Source organism: Panthera uncia, chromosome C2 (genome assembly GCF_023721935.1).
Source record: "Panthera uncia isolate 11264 chromosome C2, Puncia_PCG_1.0, whole genome shotgun sequence".
In the NCBI taxonomy this organism is placed as follows: domain Eukaryota; kingdom Metazoa; phylum Chordata; class Mammalia; order Carnivora; family Felidae; genus Panthera; species Panthera uncia.
The window spans coordinates 143,341,105-143,360,723 of record NC_064810.1 but is presented as its reverse complement, the minus strand read 5'-3'; the positions used below and the strand labels follow the sequence as shown (position 1 = coordinate 143,360,723).

At 42.3% G+C, this 19,619-nt stretch overlaps 1 long non-coding RNA gene across 2 annotated transcripts in view; it reads left to right on the top strand.

Moving 5' to 3' along the window:
* Positions 1-15,319, top strand: part of LOC125921388 (uncharacterized) — a 59,416-nt gene extending 44,097 nt beyond the window's left edge. For both annotated transcript variants that reach the window (XR_007457403.1, XR_007457402.1), the window contains 3 exons: positions 10,747-10,937; positions 13,567-13,647; positions 14,773-15,319. This is a non-coding gene — a long non-coding RNA (uncharacterized LOC125921388). The remainder of the gene's footprint in view (positions 1-10,746; positions 10,938-13,566; positions 13,648-14,772) is intronic.
* The last annotated feature ends 4,300 nt before the right edge of the window (positions 15,320-19,619 follow it).

Here is a 19,619-nt window from a genome sequence, read left to right as displayed (position 1 = left end):
TGTATACATCTTGATCGCTGGCATTAAAACATTTTGTCCTGCTCAGGACAATGGCATTTAGTAGAATTTTTTTTCATTGCAATAGGCAGCACATGATAGTTTAAGAGTAGCTGAGCTGAAGTCAGCAAGGAAAGTATGAAGATACCATGTTATTCCCACCTTGTAAAGCATGAGGTGGTCCCACTGAACTTCGGCTTTTTCCTTGGCTGGGCATGATATGATGTTTTCTGGAGAAGACCAATGCTGCTCCTCCAAAGGCCCCTGAAGATGCTCATTTACTTTGTGTGATTGGGAGGAAGAATGTTGAAAACCTCTTCTTTGGGGTGCCCATCTTCTGGCCTGCCATGAGAGTTCTACCATTTTGAGATAGGACTTCATTCCTTTGGATGAAGTCTCCTTAGGACAGTCACTTTGTTTCTTGGATCCTCAGTGTCCTCACCTATAAAATTGGGTTTAAATTATGTATCACTTAGCTGTCACCATGATAAATGCTTTACACTGAGGGTTTATAGGTCGTTTCTGCCTCCCCTGCCATTGGCTAAGGCAAGTCACATGACCAACGCCAAAGTCAAGAAGTGTAGAAATACACTGCATCTATGAAAAGGCAATGGTAAGAGTGTGGTACAAGGAGAGAACTGAAGTTAGTAATTCAACCTACCAGAGACTGGTTCAGTGGGTTCTAAACTGAGGTTTTTGCAGCTGAAAAAGAGATTTCTCAAAAATGATCTGTTGCAGAATCCCAAAATGAAAAAGAAAATGTATTTAAAGCTATAATTATTCTGTAGGTCCTCTAGGGAACTCCTTAAACATTAGTTTTCAAACATTAGTGCATATAAGTATCATGGTGTGAGTTTGGAAACATTAAGGTCCTGATACCCTCTGTGACATTCTGATTTAGTGGAACTGAGCTGGGGGTCTGGGAAATCCCATTTTGTTTTTTAAATTTTTTTTTTAACGTTTGTTTATTTTTGAGACAGAGAGAGACAGAGCATGAACGGGGGAGGGGCAGAGAGAGAGGGAGACACAGAATCGGAAGTAGGCTCCAGGCTCTGAGCCATCAGCCCAGAGCCTGACATGGGGCTCAAACTCACGGACCATGAGATCGTGACCTGAATTGAAGTCGGACGCTCAACCGACTGAGCCACCCAGGTGCCCGGAAATCCCATTTTTAATAAAACCCTCCAGATTATTCAGAGGCAAGAGCTCTGTGGAGCCTAATGACTCTAGGATCCCAGGATTCTAAGCAGCACCTCTATTTTGACAGGACATAGAGTGTCAGGTACCAGCATGGTTTTACTGAGTCAGGTTATGTATGTCAGCTGAGATATATTACAGTTTCTTTCCCAGTTGATGCATTTGGCAGGGACAGCAAATCCACAAGCCAATGCAAATAGAAAAGGTGGAAACAGGAAGGGAGCAAAGGCATTTTATCAAGGTCATTGTTTACAACAACAATTCTAAACAGTAAAGGTGGGTGCTGATTTTAAATATTGCTTCCAGAAGCTCAGAGTTAATCAGCAGTTATCCCAGGCAGTGAAAAACTCAAGCAAAACCTTAGTTATTTGATATAACAGTAGTGTTCCACTGGAGAAACATAGCCAGTAGGATATCTATCTGTCATCTGTCTATCATCTATCTATTCATATCTATCTATCGACCTATCGACCATCCATTGATCTATCATCTATCTATATTATCTATTATGTATCTATCAATCAGCTTATTCAATTAGCAGTTGTTGGGGCTGGCTCTACATGTTAGAATTCCTTGGAACAGGCCATGCTGTCACGAAGGACAGGCTGGAAGTCTTGGACAGGAGTTGAAACCTGAGTCTACAAGCAGGATTTTTCCTCTTCCAGGGAAACCTCAGGTCTGCCCTTAGATTCTTTTAACTGATTCAATCAGTCCCAACCAGATTATAGAGGGTAATCTCCTTTACTTAAAGTCAACTTATTGTAGATGTTAATCAGATCTACAAAAATACCTTCACAGCAACACCTGGATTAGTGTTTGATTGAACACCTGAGTACAACTCAGCCGAACCAAACAGACACTTAAAACTGAGCATCACAACTGAAGATTCCTCTTCTAGCTATTTTCCATCTTTGTGTGTCATCTATATTCTTACTTAACATTTTTAAGTGAACTCATTGCCCTCCTCATTTTAGCTTTTCTTAAGCAGTGATTACTATGAAATTACTGATTTGATTTGCTAGTTGTGGAGATTATAAAAATAAAATTAATTATAACTATTAAAAGAATTAAATAATTTAGCACACCCTCGTGGAAATGCTATATCATCAAACCACCTGCCAGAAGGCTTTGCAACAAAGATGGAATTTTAATGCATCAAAGAAAGTCTTGAGCCAGTTACTCACCTAGGCATGGCAAAATCCAGGAAGATGTTTCCTGATGGACAACATCTTGGGAAAATCTGGTGTGTAAGTACCCAGGGCTTGGCAGTGAGACAGCTGTGTTGAGGAGGAAGGATGGAAGAATGCTGAGGGCTTTTGGACAATTTCATATATTTTTGAGGAATGACTTTAGCCTCCTGTATTATAACTTTCAGGAGGCAATGTTGCAAAGAACTTGAAATAATTGATTCCATCAAACTAAAGAGACTGAAGATGAAGAAGAACTAATCTTTTCCCTTACCACTCCTACAGTCTAGTGGTGAAGAGAAATAGCAAAAGGTGATTGTAGACCAATATGGAATATGTTGCTGAAGACCCGCAGGGGTGATGAGTAAAGGAGTAGAGCACTCGGGAGAGGCTGCCTAGAGAAGAGGGTGTCTGAGTTGAGGTTCAAAGAGTAGTAGGAATTAACTTGGTGAATAGGTCTGAGAGATGGGGTAGGGGGAGCATTCCATGTAATGTGGAAGCATGAAAGAAGTCACAGACTTGAACTTGCATAGTGTGTGTGTGTGTGTGTGTGTGTGTGTGTGTGTCTAGGGGATAGGACTAGGAATAACTTCAATAAAGGTAAATATAGTCAAAACAGGGTTACCACGCTGCACAACTCCAGCATTCCCCAGGAACAAAGACCTTAGTTCCCACTGTAGAGTCTGCAAGGACATAGGTGCCTGAGGCACAAATCATGGAGGTTGGAGTAGTAGGAGGTGGTGGTGGAGAGGTAGGCAGAAATTAGATCATCATGAGTTCTTAATTCTATGATAAAGAATATGGCCTTGGGCAATCAGGCTACAGGGTAATGCTGGATTTCCCAATGGTCGGATCAAGCATATACTTAAGAAATCAACGGATCAGGAGAAGAAAATAATTTTATTTTGAAATGATTTGTAAAATTTGTAAGAGCAAAAGTAGCCATTTTAGAAAAAAAATCCCAAAGCATTGGGTTTTCTTATATTTATTTAATGTTTTAGTATTGCTTTTGTTTTTAAATTACATATGGGAGGATGGAGCTAGGCAGGAGGCAGCATAATGTTGTCCATGTTTTGGACAACTAAGGGTTTTCAGATCTTGCTGTTGATGATGTTGATGATGTTGATGTTGTTGATGTTGCTTTTGAAGACTGTTACTATGAAAAAAGTGAAGGAAGGAGAACCTGGGTGACCAGGGTTAGATGCCTTGTTTTGGTATTAGATGAAATAAAATAGTGTTTTGCTTTTGTTTTTACCTTCACTGACCTCTGTGTAATGTATACAACAGCATCTTGATATTACAAAGTTTCAAAATTATTAGAAGAAAAATATACTAAATCAAAGTTCCTGACAGGAAACACATGACACATTCAAATGAAAAAATTCAGGGCAATTTACCAAAGTCATCATTTACTGAAGAGGGTAGAGCAATTACTTTGGTTTAAGGGAAACCAACAAGGAATATTCTGAGACTAGCAACGGTAGGAAGCCGTTAGGAACCCATAGAGTAAAGGGCCAATGGCTGGGAGTAGTAAACCGAATCCTGAGATCCTAGATGCAGTTGTTTTTTTTGTTGTTGTTGTTGTTGTTGTTGTTTGTTTGTTTTTAGTTTTTTCTTCTAAGTTTATTTATTTGGAGAGAGAGAGCATATGCGGATGGGGGAGGGGCAGAGAGAGAATCCCAAGCAGCCTCTGAGCTGTCAGTGGAGAGCCAGATCCCGCAACAGAACTTACAAGCTGTGAGGTCATAACCTGAGCAGAAACCAAGAGTCAGATGCTTAACTGACCAAACCACCCAGGTGCCCCTAGATGTAGTTGTAAGAGGCCAACAGAACTGGAGCTGTGACCTTTGGGTAGAAGCACAGAACCAACATGAGCTAACCAGCATGGCGAAAGCCAGGAGAAGAAACAACTTGTGCTCATTCTCCTCTTGCCTTCTAGATTTCTGACAATGCCTCCTGAGTTGAGTTGACCAAACTCAAACAGAGCCAGGGGAAAAGGTTGTCCAGCAATGAATCCATAACAGTCAATTTCCACTACAGAAAACAGGATGAAGAAAGGATAGCCAAGTGGGACTGGAGAGGTGAACAGAAAATAGCTAGCCAAGGCATACACAGCAAGCAAACATTTAAATAAGTATTTACCTTCTACAAGAGGTATCAGCAAAACATGGGCCATATCCATTCTGCAGCCTGTTTTGGGAAATAATTTTTTATTGGAACACAACCATGCTCATTTATTTACATATCTTTGGTGGCTCCCTTTGTGCTACAATGACAGGGCTGAGCAGTGGGTACAGAGACTATCTGGTCTGTTAATCTGAAAATATTCATTATATGGCCTTTTACACAAAACCTTTGCCAACTCCTGTTCTACATAATAAAAAGTAGGCCTTCCCCTTCGTAAAAGTGTTTCATAGTAATAACAACATACACGCCAAGAAGTGCCCTCCTTTTTTGACCTCTGTCATCACTAAATGTGTATTGTTTTCAGTCTTGATTTTTTAATGAACTGAAGCTATGTTTTTATTTTTATTTATTTATTTATTTATTTTTAAATGACTTGCCCAAAGTCATATGGGCTTTTTTTTTTTTTAAGTTTATTTATTTTTGAGACAGAGAGAGACAGAGCATGAACGGGGGAGGGGCAGAGAGAGAGGGAGACACAGAATCGGAAGCAGGCTCCAGGCTCTGAGCCATCAGCCCAGAGACGATGCGGGGCTCGAACTCATGGACCGTGAGATCATGACCTGAGCTGAAGTCGGATGCTTTAACCGACTGAGCCACCCAGGCGCCCCTGAAGCTATGTTTTTGTATAAATAAGTAAATAAATAGAAATTGCATTTGAAATAAACAGAAGTAACTAGCAAATCTAGACTGACATGTTTATGGTAGCCTTCCTAATTTACCTGGTCGCTCAGGTGTGTTTTTTTCTTTTTCTTTCTTTTTTTTTTGTTTTTTGTTTTTTGTTTTTTGTTTTTTGGTTGTTTTTGTTTCTGAGAGAGAGAGAGCGCGCGCGCACACACACACGTGGGGAGGGGCAGAGGGAGAGGGTGGGAGAGATTCCACACCCAGAGTGGAGCCCAATATATGTAGGGCTCTATCTCAGGATTGTGAGATCATGACCTGAGATGAAATCAAGACTCAGATGCTTCACTGACTGAGCCACCCAGGTGCCCCAAGTCTGGTCATTTTAAAAGCATTATTCCAAATGTATATAAAATATATATATTTTTACATATATAAACTATCTGGGATGCCTGGGTGGCTCAGTTGGTTAAACGTCTGACTCTTGATTTTGGCTCAGGTCATGATCTCACAGTTCATGAGATCGAGCCCTGTGTAGGGCTCCGTGCTGATAGCGTGCAGCCTGCTTGGGATTCTTTCTCTCCCTCTCTCTCTGTCCCTCCCCTGCTCACATGCAGGCATGCTTTCTCTCTCCCTCTCTCTCTCTCTCTCTCTCAAAAATAAATAAGCTTAAAAAAAAAACTTGACCTGACTCAAGCATATGATGATTTAAGTGCAATTGTCATGGTGAGAGAGAAGGAGAGAGAGATAAATATAAAGAAAAATTGAAAGAAATGTTGTAGATTTTCACATCAAGGGTCGTAGTAGGTTCACCTGTGACTTGTTTCCAAGGGATTTTTTTACCCTGTTGTCTTGTTAATGAATTTATATCAAAACTCTTAGGTGCTACTCTTATAAATTATGGCTTGGATCTTTCTTGCTACTGTTCCATTCCACATTTCCACAAAATTTCCACCAGGATTTATTCTGTGCTCTGGAATAGCAAAGACTATACTTGAAGTTAGAAAGTGCACCATATAGCTTTTCTTCAGTAACTGCTGGCAGCAGCAGTGAAGGAGAAGGAGAACAAAAGACAATGGAAAGGAAAGAAATGTTTAACACAGTAATATACTGCCTCCTATAAATGTGTATAAAGACTGAATTCTTTTAAACTATATGTAAAAAAATTACATGTCAAAAAACACCATAATGAAGTCAAAGTACAAGTTGAAAAACGAATATATATGTTTATGTGTGTGTGTATTTGCCACTCATAACACCAAATTTCAATAAATGAATGAGAAGGAACAAATCGATAGTCAGAAAAAATGGAACACAAGTGGCACTCACATTATGGGAAAACGCTCATTTTTATTTGTAATAAGAGAAGTCTGAAACAAAATTATGAGGTGGCATTTTTCATCTTCCTCACTAATGCGGTTTGATTACACACACCTATGGGATCAGGCATGCTCGTGCATTGCAATATATGAGTGTGAATGGTTACATCCTTAATGGAAAAAATTTAGCAATTTTTTGGCATTATAAATGGTATACAGTTTGAACCCATGGATTCTGCTTCCAGAAATCCTGGTAGGATTCTATATGTGAGAAATGATGTGGGTGCCATAACCAACAATACCTGCATTATTCACTGTTCCATTATGTGTTAGAGCACAAGATTGGTATCACTTAATGAGATCTAGAAGATTGGTTAACAAATCAGGAATGCAAAGAATAAAGGTAAGTCAGCACATAGATCCACACTCCTAAAATGGCCCCCAAAAAGGTGTGGTGTTTTCAATACGCCATTCTCTATTTGAAGGTCGTGAACCTTTGCCTTAGTAAAAGTTACAAAGAATGCAAAATTAAGAAGCTATTAAAAAATACAGCATCTCTATCGAAATGGAATGATCTTGAAGATATATGCTATACAATCCAGCAGGATGCCCATACAAGGGAGTCTGGGTGGTGAATTTCTTAGGAATCAGCCTCCTGAAGGCACTGAGCAGGACAGAGAAGACTGAGGAATAACTCTAGTAGGGCGATTATTATCATTAAGCATGCCTCTCACAGTATTGTTGCCACGAAGATCAAAATGGGCAAAATACTTTGAAAAGCACAACATGTGATATGACTGAAAGACCTATTTATTAACCTGTTGGATCCACTCATGGCGCAAGCTCCTTGTTGGTTCCAGGTCAGACTTAATTTTCATCTGTCAGTTACTTGATGAGAGACATAACTTGAAATGCTTGCAGAAGGAAAAAAACAAGAGTTTTGAGTAAGACCATCTACTACATGTCAGTGTTTAAAAACACCGAGCTCCAATCATTCTGTCCTCGACTCAGAAAGGGGGTGGGGGAAGGTCACAATAAAAAAGTACAAGTAAATGATGTGTCATCTTGTTGTTTCTTTGGGTTTAGACTGTCATAGACAAAAATCATCTACCTTTACCTCGTAACCCCAAATCAAATCTTGGGTGGGAACTTTCTCAAATGCTAGATTTACCATGAAGCATGTTTTGACCTCCCCCAGATCTGGAAAATCACCTCTCATTTTCCTGAATTCCCCTAGCACTTTACTTTGTATTCCTTATACACTATATCTCATCTTATACTCTGTAACTTTGTCATGTAGGAACTGGGAGGTCCATTGCACAGAGGAAGTAAACCCTGATTCATTCACCTTTGTGAGTTGTCTTCTAAAATGACTTCACAGTGCCAGATACTTAGCAGGTATTATGGGCTGAATTTGTGTCCCCCTACTATTCATATGTTGAAACCCTAACCCCCAGCATCTCAGCATGTGACTGTATTTAGAGATGAAGACTTTCAGGAGGTAATTAAGTTAAAATGAGGCCTTTTGGGTGGGCCCTATCCAATCTGACTGGTGCCCTTATAAGAAGAGGACATAGCACACACAAACAGACACAAGGGGGGCCAGGTGAGGACACGGTGAGAAGCTGGCCACCTGCAAGCCCAGGAGAGAAACCTCAGAAGAATGCAAAATCTGCTGACACCTTTATTTCGGAGTTCCAGCCTCAGGAACTATGAAAAAATAAGTTGTTGTTCAAGCCACCAGGTCTGTGTCATTTTGTTTGACGGCCCCAACACACTAATACAGTAGGTATTCAAATAAATATGACTTGTCATACCCTACTGAGCTCAGCTACCAAGTCATACCATACCAGTCTACACTTGACTGGAACTCAATTTATTTAACTCCTGGAAAGGATATTTCTGAAACAAACAAAGCTAGAGAATGTACTTGCCATTGAAAGAAAGTTGGTAGAATTAATCCATAATGGGCATTCTGTAAAGGTAAGAAGGTTGAGAATTTAAGAATTTGTACCAGAATCGGATAGCCTCTTGATCAAACATCAGCACCACTGTTTGTTTTATTGACTGTGGGTAAGTTATTTTAGCTTTCTATGCCACAACTCCACAACTTTCACATCGGTACAATGGGCGTAATGGTAATTTTCTACTTCATGGGGTTTTTGTGAATATTAAATAAGTCCATGCGAAATGTTCAGAACAATTCTCCACCACAGAAAGCACTCAAACTTTCTTTTTTAAAAGCTCTTATTTGCTAAAGCTAGTTATGAACTAGGGTGATGATGGCAGCGTCTCTGAAAAGAGCAAACAAATCAGAGTCTGTCTTAGATGACCATATAATTGACAAACGCTGTCTCCTATTCTAACTTACATCCTCAGAATCAGAGAGGAGTTCATAGTTACGGAATCAGAGCCACAACAGCTTAAGGAAGTGGGGTGACAAGAGAGTAGACTTCTTTGGTGCCATTTTACTTAAGAATAGGTGTCCCTTTACAGTTGACTTTCAAGACCATTGACAAATATGTACCCAATACTCACAAGCAGAGAGTTCTGGTGTGACTTGTGGTATAAGTGTCAGTTTCCAAATGACAGTCATTATTTAAATAGGATCTCCCTACCAGAAAAATGAAGAGGATTCTGGGTCATTTCTAGAACAGTATTGCTCTATTGATCTAAACATCAGTCAGTTTTATGATGAATCATAACCAAAAGGCAGACAACTGGATATCCAGGCATCCTGGGGGTTATTTACGGTCCTGAGCCCTGAATCCATAGAAGGCAGGGCTGATATGGGAAGCTGATATTACCCACCAATATTCCATGCTGATGTTGCCTTTCCTGGAAAGCTCTAGATGGTTGGGAAATATGACGACCAGCAAGGACCTCAGACACTGCCTCATTCTAGAATTTGCATTAGTGGCCTTCTCTTTATCTTGGGGGGTGAAGTGTCTCATTGAAAGTCATGACCCGATCTCAGTGAGGCCTGGATGACTCAGCCAATTAAGTGTCTGGCTTTTGATTTTGGTTCATGTCATGATCTTACGGTTCATGAGTTTGAGCTCTGCATCGGGGTCTGTGTTGACAGCTTGGATCTGGCTTGGGATTCTCTCTCTCTCCCTCTCTCTCTCTCTGCCTCTGTCTCACTTGTGCTCTCTCTCTCTGTCTCTTAAAAATAAATAAATAAACCTTAAAAAAAGCCACAACCTGATCTCTAAACAGAGAAAAAAAATGATATGTTCCTCAGTCTCCTCTGTAAAGTAGAAATACCCATAACATCCCAATCACAAAATTGTTATCTCTCATGAAATAATAAGGTATTCAGGCATTCAGAACAACAATACCTAGTGCATGTGCATGCATTCACATGTACGTGCACACACACACACACACACACACATGCACATTTTCTCTTTTTCTCTTTCTCCAAAAATATCAATTCCCACTCCTTTCCAGTTTTTCTTTCTATAGGGGTGATAACTTCAGAATAATGGCTTTCATTTATTGAGCCCTTATTATGTGCCAGGTTCTATTTGATTTTCATAACAACTTTGCAGGGTACATGCTGTCTCTGTGGTATAGATGTGTCTCAGAAAAAGTGAGGAACTTGCCCAAGCTCTCACTGTTGGTGAGCTGTGACGCTGGGATTTGAATCCAAGCTTGCCTGGTAACGGCACCACCCACTTTCCATATTGCCACTTTGATACTTCACAGGAAAGTTTGCACCAAGTTCATCTCATTTATTTATTGAGTCATGAGGACCTTGTCACTTGGTCTAAGCCGGCGCTCGTGGTTCTCAGTTCTTTAAGATGAACAACAGGCTCTTCCCATAATAGAGATCAGCATGGAGGGCACGACCCATTTTTCTCTCTTGCATCAAGACTGGCTATTTTACTGGTGGAAGACATGACTCTGTACAACACGAACATCTGGCAATGTCTCTGCTTCGTGGCTCCGGCTGGGACTGGATAGTGGCAGGCATTCAGTTTCTTCCATCTTGCCTCTGACAGGGATGTGGTTGGGCTGTGAATCACTATTTTAACACTTGCACACAGATGTGTGAGGTTGGACGATACAGGAGTCTGAAGTGGAGTATGAAGAACAGACTGCTAGAGGTGTTGGAAGCTCTCCAAAGTCTCCCAGAAAGCACAGTGGCTCAGGACTTCCAGCTGAAAGTCGGGAACAGTTGCCAGTGAAACAAAGGGTCTACAGCATCACTCTGATCTCTGTTTTCCTTTTACCAGCCCCCATGGGTGTTGCTGCCAGCAGCTCACAATTGAACGCCTCTTCAGAGAATTGTCCTTGGGCCATTGGAGCTGCCTAGCCCGGCAGGGCCTGGGACTTATGCCCTGACTCCCTCTGTCATCACTCGGGGCACACCAGAGCCAATGACTGGCCAGTGCAGGACTCAAAAGACTCACTCTCTCATCTCAAGGTAGGACAGACTTAATGGTATAGTTTACCCTCAGGGGTTCCCTGTGAGACCAGAATGAGGCTAGACACAACCTGAAACCACTTCTGTGCCTAGATTCTTCTCCTCCCCTGTCTCACTGTTCTCACTTTCTGGCAGGTTTCTCTTGGAAGCTCTCTTTCATAAGTCACCTGCATAAAAATCCCCATCTCAGGGTCTGCTTTCTAGGGTCTAAAGAATTGTCAGGAGCTAGATGACAGCACCGGCAAAGGAAAGATGTAAAGACTATACAGTAGGGACCACCAGGCTGAGAGGAGGAGGACAAGTGCTGTTTTGACGTCATCCTAGAGAGATGACAGACCCTCTCTAGTATGTTTGTAAGATGGTCGTGACTCTGTATGTGGCTATGGGTGGTGAGGGCAGAGAGGGGGCGATAGGCAGGGAGAAGAAGAGGACCCAAGAACCTCTTCCACAATTCCTGAATTCTCGAAGAATTACTCCCTCCCCCAACTCTGCGAGATCAATAATCCTTCTTTGACTCTTTCCAGAGAGAGTTACACACGCCCAAGTCTAGGCCTTGAATCCTGTTATATTCTTCATTCTCTGAGAGGCGGGGGAGGATGCATTGTTAGACTAGGCTGTTCCAAGTGTGAGGGGCCTCCTGCCCTGGCACAGTTATTGTCTTTTCTTTTCTACCTGGGCATGGAGGGGAACCCTTGACTCTGGCAGCCATGCAACACTGGGGACCCTCGGGGTCTGGAAGAGAGAGATAGATCCCCAAATCTTTAGAGACAACCAGAGACACTTAATTTCTTTATTCAACCTCAAAATATTTACCTAGCATCAGACATTGTTCTAGACCTTGAGAACCCAAAGGTGGACAAGGTAAGTTGAGCTCTGTCCCTATGGAGATGATGATCCAGAACAGGAGACAAAGAAGTAATCAGGGAAGCTCCATCCAAGGGCTCTGTGCTGTAATCGGTGACCCAGTGTGCTGTGGGAACTTGGAAGAGTGGCAGCTTTACAGATTTGGGGGTGAGGTGGGGACACCTTCCCAGAAACCTGACCCTGAAGCTAAGGACAAGCTGGAGCTGCCTAGTCAAAAAAAAAAAAAAAAAAAAAAAGAAAAGAAAAAAGAAGAAAAAAAAAGGTGGGGGGTATATTTTTGCATGAGCAGGAGGGAACTCTAAGCAAAGATCGGGAAGCAAAGAAAGCTGGGGATTTCACAAGGCCAGAGGAAGTTGAGAATGTTTAGAGCACAGAAGCAGAGGTCACACTGGCAGGTGCACGGATCATTTTGAAAGCCAAGTTAAGGAACTTGGGTTTTACCATATGAGCAATGGGTGGGCATCAATAAATTCTTAACATGAAGAATGCATATACTATTTTTAGAGAGATCACTGTGGCTTTTTCATGAAGAGTAGAAAAAGAAAATAAGTTAGAAAGTTCTTAGCACAGCTTAGGAAAGAAGGGGGTGGGGGAGGGAAAAAGAGAGAGAGAGAGAGACACAGAGAGAGAGAGAGAGTAGTGGTCCGAGCTGGACAAGAGATAGTATAGAGATAAAATTTCCTTAGAAGGTCAGATAAACAGGACTGGATGATTTGGTGTTGAAGCAGAGGGAAAGAAGTGAGGGAGAGCAAGTAATCAAGCTGATTTTGTGGTTTGGGGTTTGATGGTAGGGCCATTCATCAGAATAGGAAACAACAAATAAGAGAAGATTGGTGGAGGAAATGAATCCGGTTTTGGAACAATATGACTTTGAAGGATCTGTAGAACATCCTAGAGGACAGTTGCATTTATGGTTCTAGAGCCTAAGAGAGAATTCTGGGCTTTACATCTAAATGTGGGAGTCCCTGGGATAAAGACCATAGCTGGTACATGGGTTTAGGTGAGAATATCCAGGGAGAATGTGTAAGAACAAGAAGGTAAGAGGGCCTAGGTCTAAAACCTGAGTGATCACTAGACCTCCAAAGAAATATCTACACCAAGACTATTCAAAGACTGGGGCATTGCCTCGCTGGTGGATAAGATGGTCATAGCAATGATGATGATAATGATATTAACCACTAATTGTTCCTGAATGCTTACTATTTGTTATACGCCTTATAGATTCTTCTCTCAGTTTTATGAGGTATGCATTATCATTATTCCCACGTTACAGACAAGAATACAGATTCAGAGAGGTCGCATAACTTGCTGGAGTCCACATGGCTTGGAAAGAGCAGAGCCGGGGTCCCCATCCAGGCCTGTCTTTTCAGGGCTCTCACTTGCCATGTTTTTAATGGAGGTCTCAGATACAACCCCAAGACTTTCCAAATCTCAGTGCGTGGATTAAATTGGACACACTGCCCTCTGGGGGTAGATTTAAGTGCAATCTGATTTTGTCAAAAGTGTTAATGAGCTATTCATGCTACTGATAATAACTAGTAGTCAGAATATTGCCTGTGCGAGTTGTCCCAATTCCTCATGAGTGTTAGGGACAGAAGATAGAACATCACAGCCCTCTAGAAAAGGAGGGCTAAAGGGCACCTCAGAACATCTCATCACAACCTCCTCTACAGCCGAGAAAGCGCAAGTCTCAGGTCACTCAAGAGCATAAAGCAAATGCCAGGGTCTTTTGGGGCTCCTTTCACTACGATCTTATTTTTTTTAGTTTCTCACAGCAGAAAAGTATGCCCCACGTGCCCTGTTCTGGCACCCTGGAGAAATGAGAAGCCTCAGGTCAAGCCAGAAGGTAGGCTGGGCATCACTATCCCCAATCCTGAGTACTGTCTGCATTGCCTTCCTCTGAGTACATGGCATACTCATGCAGGGGGAGAGGGCATGTTTTCTGAGCCCACATGTCTGGGCACAGCACGTGCTTGGGCTTCCTGTCCCATGTGCACTGAAGTTGGATCTCATTTCTATTTCTCTTGTGAGCTGTTTGCACTTTTGGGTAAGGCAGACTTATTTGGAATCAGTTGTAGCTGCCAGTTATGGGAACGTTCATGACAGTTCTCTGTGGGACAGCCATCTGAGAGGGAACCCAGGGTCACAATTGTGCTGTCTCCTGTAGACTTTGAATAGACGTTGTCAGGGGCAAAGTATGTGTGTGTGCCCTGGAAAGTCTCCCTCTGCCGTCCCATCTGATCCAGGCGAGGGTGGCCTCTGTTGGCAACCTGGGAACACAGGACATAATGCCATTCAGGCACCAGGTCTTCCCAAATGTAAATTTCAGCTAATGTCTCAAAGTTGGGAGGAAAAGCAAGAAGGAAATGAGCATTTACTGCATCTACTATGGGTGGCCCTGAGACACTTCTTTGCATAAATAACTTCTTTGAATCCTCACAAGATACTTACGAAATGAACCTTATTGATCTAATTTTTCAGACAAGAAAATAGAGGCTCAGAGAAGTAATTTGCTTGGATCAAAAGCAAGCAGTGTCCCTGCCCTCTTAATCTTGTTTCCTCTAAGTGGCTTCCTGCATTTTGGGCAGTCTCCACCCTCTTACATTTGTGGGGGCTTTTGAGTTTGCAAAGCACCACTATTTCTCTTATCACCATTTGGATGGTATTATCACCATTTCATAAACAAGGAAACTGAAGTGCATAGAAGATGAAGATTTTGCTTGAGAACATACCTCTTACAAATGGGGCAACCAGAGTTGGAAACTGGATCTTCTAACAGCTTTGAAACAGCCAGTGTATGGGGAAGACCCTCCATGAGTGGAATATTCTTCCACTTATTCCCTGATGCCCATGTGCCCAAAGAGCTCTTTTTCATCCTTCAAGCCCCAAAGCATGATCATGATACACATTTATGAAACACTTACTGCATACCTGCTGCTCTTATGTATGCTTTCACTTGTTTGCTCCGCAGAATCACCGTGTGAGATAGACACCTTCAGTGTTCCCATTTGACAGATGAGGAAATTGAGCCTGGAGAGATTCAGAACTTACTGAGGTCACACAGCCGATCAGGGGCTGAGCTGGGCTTTAAACCCAGGCAGAACTACTCAATATACTGGACTCTTTATTCTACACGTGCAGCCTCTCAGATGGTGTCCTTATTGTTTGGGATGTCTGTCCTCACTCCCCACTCCTGTTCTGCTTCCTTTGCCCTTCTTAAATAAACTCATTGTTGAAAATATATTATTTCATTGAATTTATTTACTTGTATCTCTTTTTACCATTGCACTGTGAGCTCCCTGGGGACAGGAACCACATCTTACTTATGGGTTTAACTGCTAGTGTTTGTCATGGTGCCTGGTGAGAAATGGCAAACTAAAAGTTGCTGGCTTCCAATGGAAGGATGTGCTAGCAGGTGTCATGGCTACAATGTTATAGCTTTCCAGAATGTGTTTTCTCTTATATTGAACAAAGTCATTCTATCTTGATAACGTCTCCCATTGTCTTACGGTTTTTATTTGTTTTCATTTAGTGGTTCCCCACTGAGAATGTGAGGAGATGTGTGTTCATGTTTCAATTTGTTGCAATGATTGGGGTCCCTGTTACCTTTTAGTGGGCCCGGATGTGGAATGCTGCTATGGACTGAATGTTGTGTCTGCCTCAAATTCATATGTTGAAAACCTAATCCCAAATGTGATAGTATTTGGAGATGGAATCTTTGGCAGGGAATTAGGTTTAGATACTATCAAGGGTAGACTCCCCCTTGATGGGATTAGTGTCCTTATAAGAAGAGGAAGAGACACCAAAGCTTACTCTGATTGCCACAGGAGGACACAGCAAGAACATGGCTTCTGACAAACTAGGAGTAAGGCTCTCACTAGACATTGGCACCTCGATCTTGCATTTTCCAGCCTCCAGAACTACGAGAAATAAATGTGTACTGTTTAACGCACACCATCTACAGTATTTTGCTATGGCAGCTCAGGCAGACTAAAACAGAGTTTACAATCTTCCAGTGTAATGTGCAGGACAGTCCCACATGATTGAGATTTTTTTCTACCGTGAATACCAAAGGGCTCCTATTCTAAACACTGGTCATTAGATCCATATATGTGTACCTGGACGATGGTCCCCTAGGCCAAAACATCTGGTCAAGCTGAACTTCTTCAGGGCTTATGGAAGGCTACTGAAAAATCCCAGGTTTCTCTGAGAAAGGAAGGAAAAGATGGGTAAAGCCAGCCTGAGACAGAAGTCAAAGGTCCCAGCATCTTTCTTAAGAAAGTTCTTCACTATCCTCTCAAATAGGTCGTATCTGCAGTTCTGCTGGGGAGCACTGGTATTAGAAGACTGGTATTCCAAGACTAGCTGGGGAAAGGCGATCCCTTGGGCTTACATAACCTGCAGTCAAAAAGACACACCTTTGAGAGAAGAGCGGAGCACCATGTTACCTGTGCCCCACATACCTCACTAGTGTCTAAAGGATACTAATGTCTTCCTAATTATAGTTAGCCACATTTGTCTCCTTCAAGAACCTCTGGGACCTCAGAGTCGTTCATGTATGGAAAAGAGGGGTCCCTGCCATGGTAACAAAATGTCTGTGACGTGACTAGGTGATTGAATGGAGGGAGGCAGAGACTGCACTCTGAGGGAGGATATGAATGAACATGATGACCCCTGTCCTCTCCATCTCCCTCGCCGGTTCCCCTGGTTCTGCAAGCCCTGTGGACCTCACCGGACGGGAGAGATTTTGATTCACCTGGGTACCCTCATGTGCTCTAAAGCAGGGGAAGGGAGAAACTTTCCCTTTCTCAGACATGTCCCCTCCTTTTGGTGATCTAGCACGTTAGTAAGTGAGGCTAACGGAGAAACCACACCATGATGTGGCCCCAGAGCAGAAGTGCTTCTCACTGATAGCCTCATTGTGGTTACGATGTAAACTCCTCCACCCTTCTTTCTCATCCCCACCCCTAAAAATGTTTCCTGTTATTGACAAACCTAAAGAGACCAAACAAAGGGACCAAAGCCATGGAAGTTTCTTTAGAGTTTCTTTTGCCATGCCTACCTTGCAGAAAGTGGAAATGTTTTCCAAGATAAGGGGAAAAGAGACCACAAATTATAAGGTATGTTTGATGGACAGTTCCAGATCCTGCCTGCCACAGCGGCCCTCATTATTCCTGATAAAATGTTAGCCCCTTCTTTTATTTTCTCAAATACCAATAGGCGTTCAAGGCCTCCAGCATGATGTGAAGTTTATTCTGGAAAGGCTGAGCTCTCCACAGAGACTCGGGGCAAAGAAACATAATTAAAGGCCTTTATCAATTCTTCTATCATCTTGTCCCAGTTTTATATAATGCTCTTGACGAAGGCAGAGAATGGCAATAAGTAATTAGTTTCTTCTCACAGAGAATTACATGGGAATAGGAAATCACACAGGAATAAGTTCGGAGAGCAACCTGTCCTGTGGTCTCAGAGTCCTAAGAACATAGTCTATTTCTAAGAGAGGAGAGAGGCAAGTCAGTACTTTTACGGGATGTCTATGCCTGTGGAGGGGGTATGAATGAGCTAGTTATGCCGTAAAATAGCCACATCATTTCTTGCCACCTTTTTCTGCTTCCAGCCCATATACACCTCATGTGTTTCTTGGCTTCCTTATTCGGATGAGGTACCAACGTCCAAGTGAGCTGAGGGTGTCGTTTTAAAAGCTGCCCTTTGAGACGGGGTGGTGGCCGGGCCCACAGGAAATGAAGAAAGCTGATAGGCCGAACCTTTGAGCTCCACACTGAGGCCCGGAATCAGGACACTTGCTCCTGAGGACAAGAACTACTTTGTAAAGAATAACCAATGAACCCGCAGCCCAAAGGCTCTGTGCTTAAGCTGAGCCAAGCCCCGAAACTCATTTTTCCATAAACAAGGCTCAGCCTTAGACATAACTCTCTTTAGGCTCTCTGATGACTTCATTTACTAGGCATGCCAAAGTGCCCAGATGTATGACTCCCCATTCACTGGGGAAACTGATCTTGTCCTCTGGTTTGGTATTAGCAGAAATGTCATTTATCAGAGCTTTGCAAGGAGATCACCTACCCATAATTCATCTCTTAGGACTCTGAGGTCATTTTGAGGGTGACTGTCTTCCCCTGCCTCCACTTGCCACAGTCACACATACTCTATTCCTTAGGTATCTGGACCTCCAGTTCCCTCACGGAGTGCGTGTTTCGTTGACAAAGACTGCCACAGCCCTTTGAGTCTCTTGGATATTTCTATGCATGAATGGCTTATTATTAAAAAAAAAAAAAAAAGAGGAAAAGACTTACTATCTTCACTGTAGTCTTTTTAATGTAAAATAATTCCAGTGACAAACAGCGGTAAAACAAGCTCATTTCCCTGCCAAGCATGTTTCAAGTTGGACAGGAGTTTCTCATCTGTCCTCACTGCTGGAGAGAAAGTAGGGTGATCAGGAGAAAAGCTAGACCGCGACAAAAGTGCTTCATTAAATTGGGGGAGTGGGACTGAGGCAATAAGGCGGGAGAAAACAAGACACTTCTCTAAATTTTTATATGGCTCAGCTTTTTTATTTAGGTGGTTTCAGACAGATGGCAGAAGTTAGTTTCAGCTTCCCATCAGCTGGCAGTCGCGGAGACAATTGTGAATTCCCATGTAGATAGTCTGCTAGGTTTTCTGTAACTCCAGGCGCCACATCTCCTGACTTGCCAGGCCATGCTAATTTCAACTGCACTCTCCCCTTCTTTCTATAAAAATCTTGACTTTTTCATGTTTCAATTTTTGTTCAGTTTTGATTGTTTATTAAAGTATAATTTGCATACAGTAACGTATACAAACCTTAAGTGTACCTCTTGAGAGTTTCACCTAGGTACACCCCTGCACAGACAGAGTATTTCCAGAACCCAAAGAGGTTCCTTTGTGCCTCTTACCAGTCCTAGGAATAGTCCTACTTCTGGCTATGTCATCTTTTTGCTTTGCCTGTTGTAGAACTCCATAGAAATGGGACCACACAGTGTGGAGTCTTTTGGATCTGACCTCTTTCATTCAGTATAACACCACTGAAGGACACTTGGGTGGCTCAGTTGGCTAGGCATTGGACCTCGGGTAGGTCATGATCTCACGGTTTGTGAGTATTGGACCTTGGCTCAGGTCATGATCAGGTCTGTGAGTTTGAGCCCCGCGTTGGGCTCTGTGCTGACAGCGTGGAGCCCAGCCTGCTTTGGATTCTGTGTCTCCCCCTCTCTCTATTCCTCCCCTGCTCTCTCTCTCTTTCTTCTCTCCCTCCCTCTCTCAAAAATAAACATTAAAATAATTTTAACACCTGTGAGTCTCGTCCATTTCAGTGTACATAATAGTAGCTTGCTCCTTTTTATTTCTGTGTAGTATTCTAATTTGTAAATACACCATGACTTTTGGTGGTGGAAAATTTGGTCACCCTACCTACAGGACATCTGACATCAGCAAAGAGTGGGACAAAAAGTACAAGGACTGTCAAGTGTGATACAAGGGTTCAGATACCCATTGGCTCTGCCACAGATTAGCTTTATGCCCCTGGGGAAGTTACTTAATTTATCTGAGCTTGTCTTTCATGGCATGATATATTTAATATGTGCTATTACAGAGAATCATCCCAGAATGGAGTTCAGGAAATTGGTTCCAAAGATTTCTCATTTCTAGAGACACATACTAATTATTGAATGCTCATCCAACAGATGATTGCAAAGCAATTACCATATTCCAGGCACTGTTCCAGCGGTGGATCAGATGGACAGTTTATCCTCATAGCTATAGGGGAGATGGATACCACAGAATCAAACA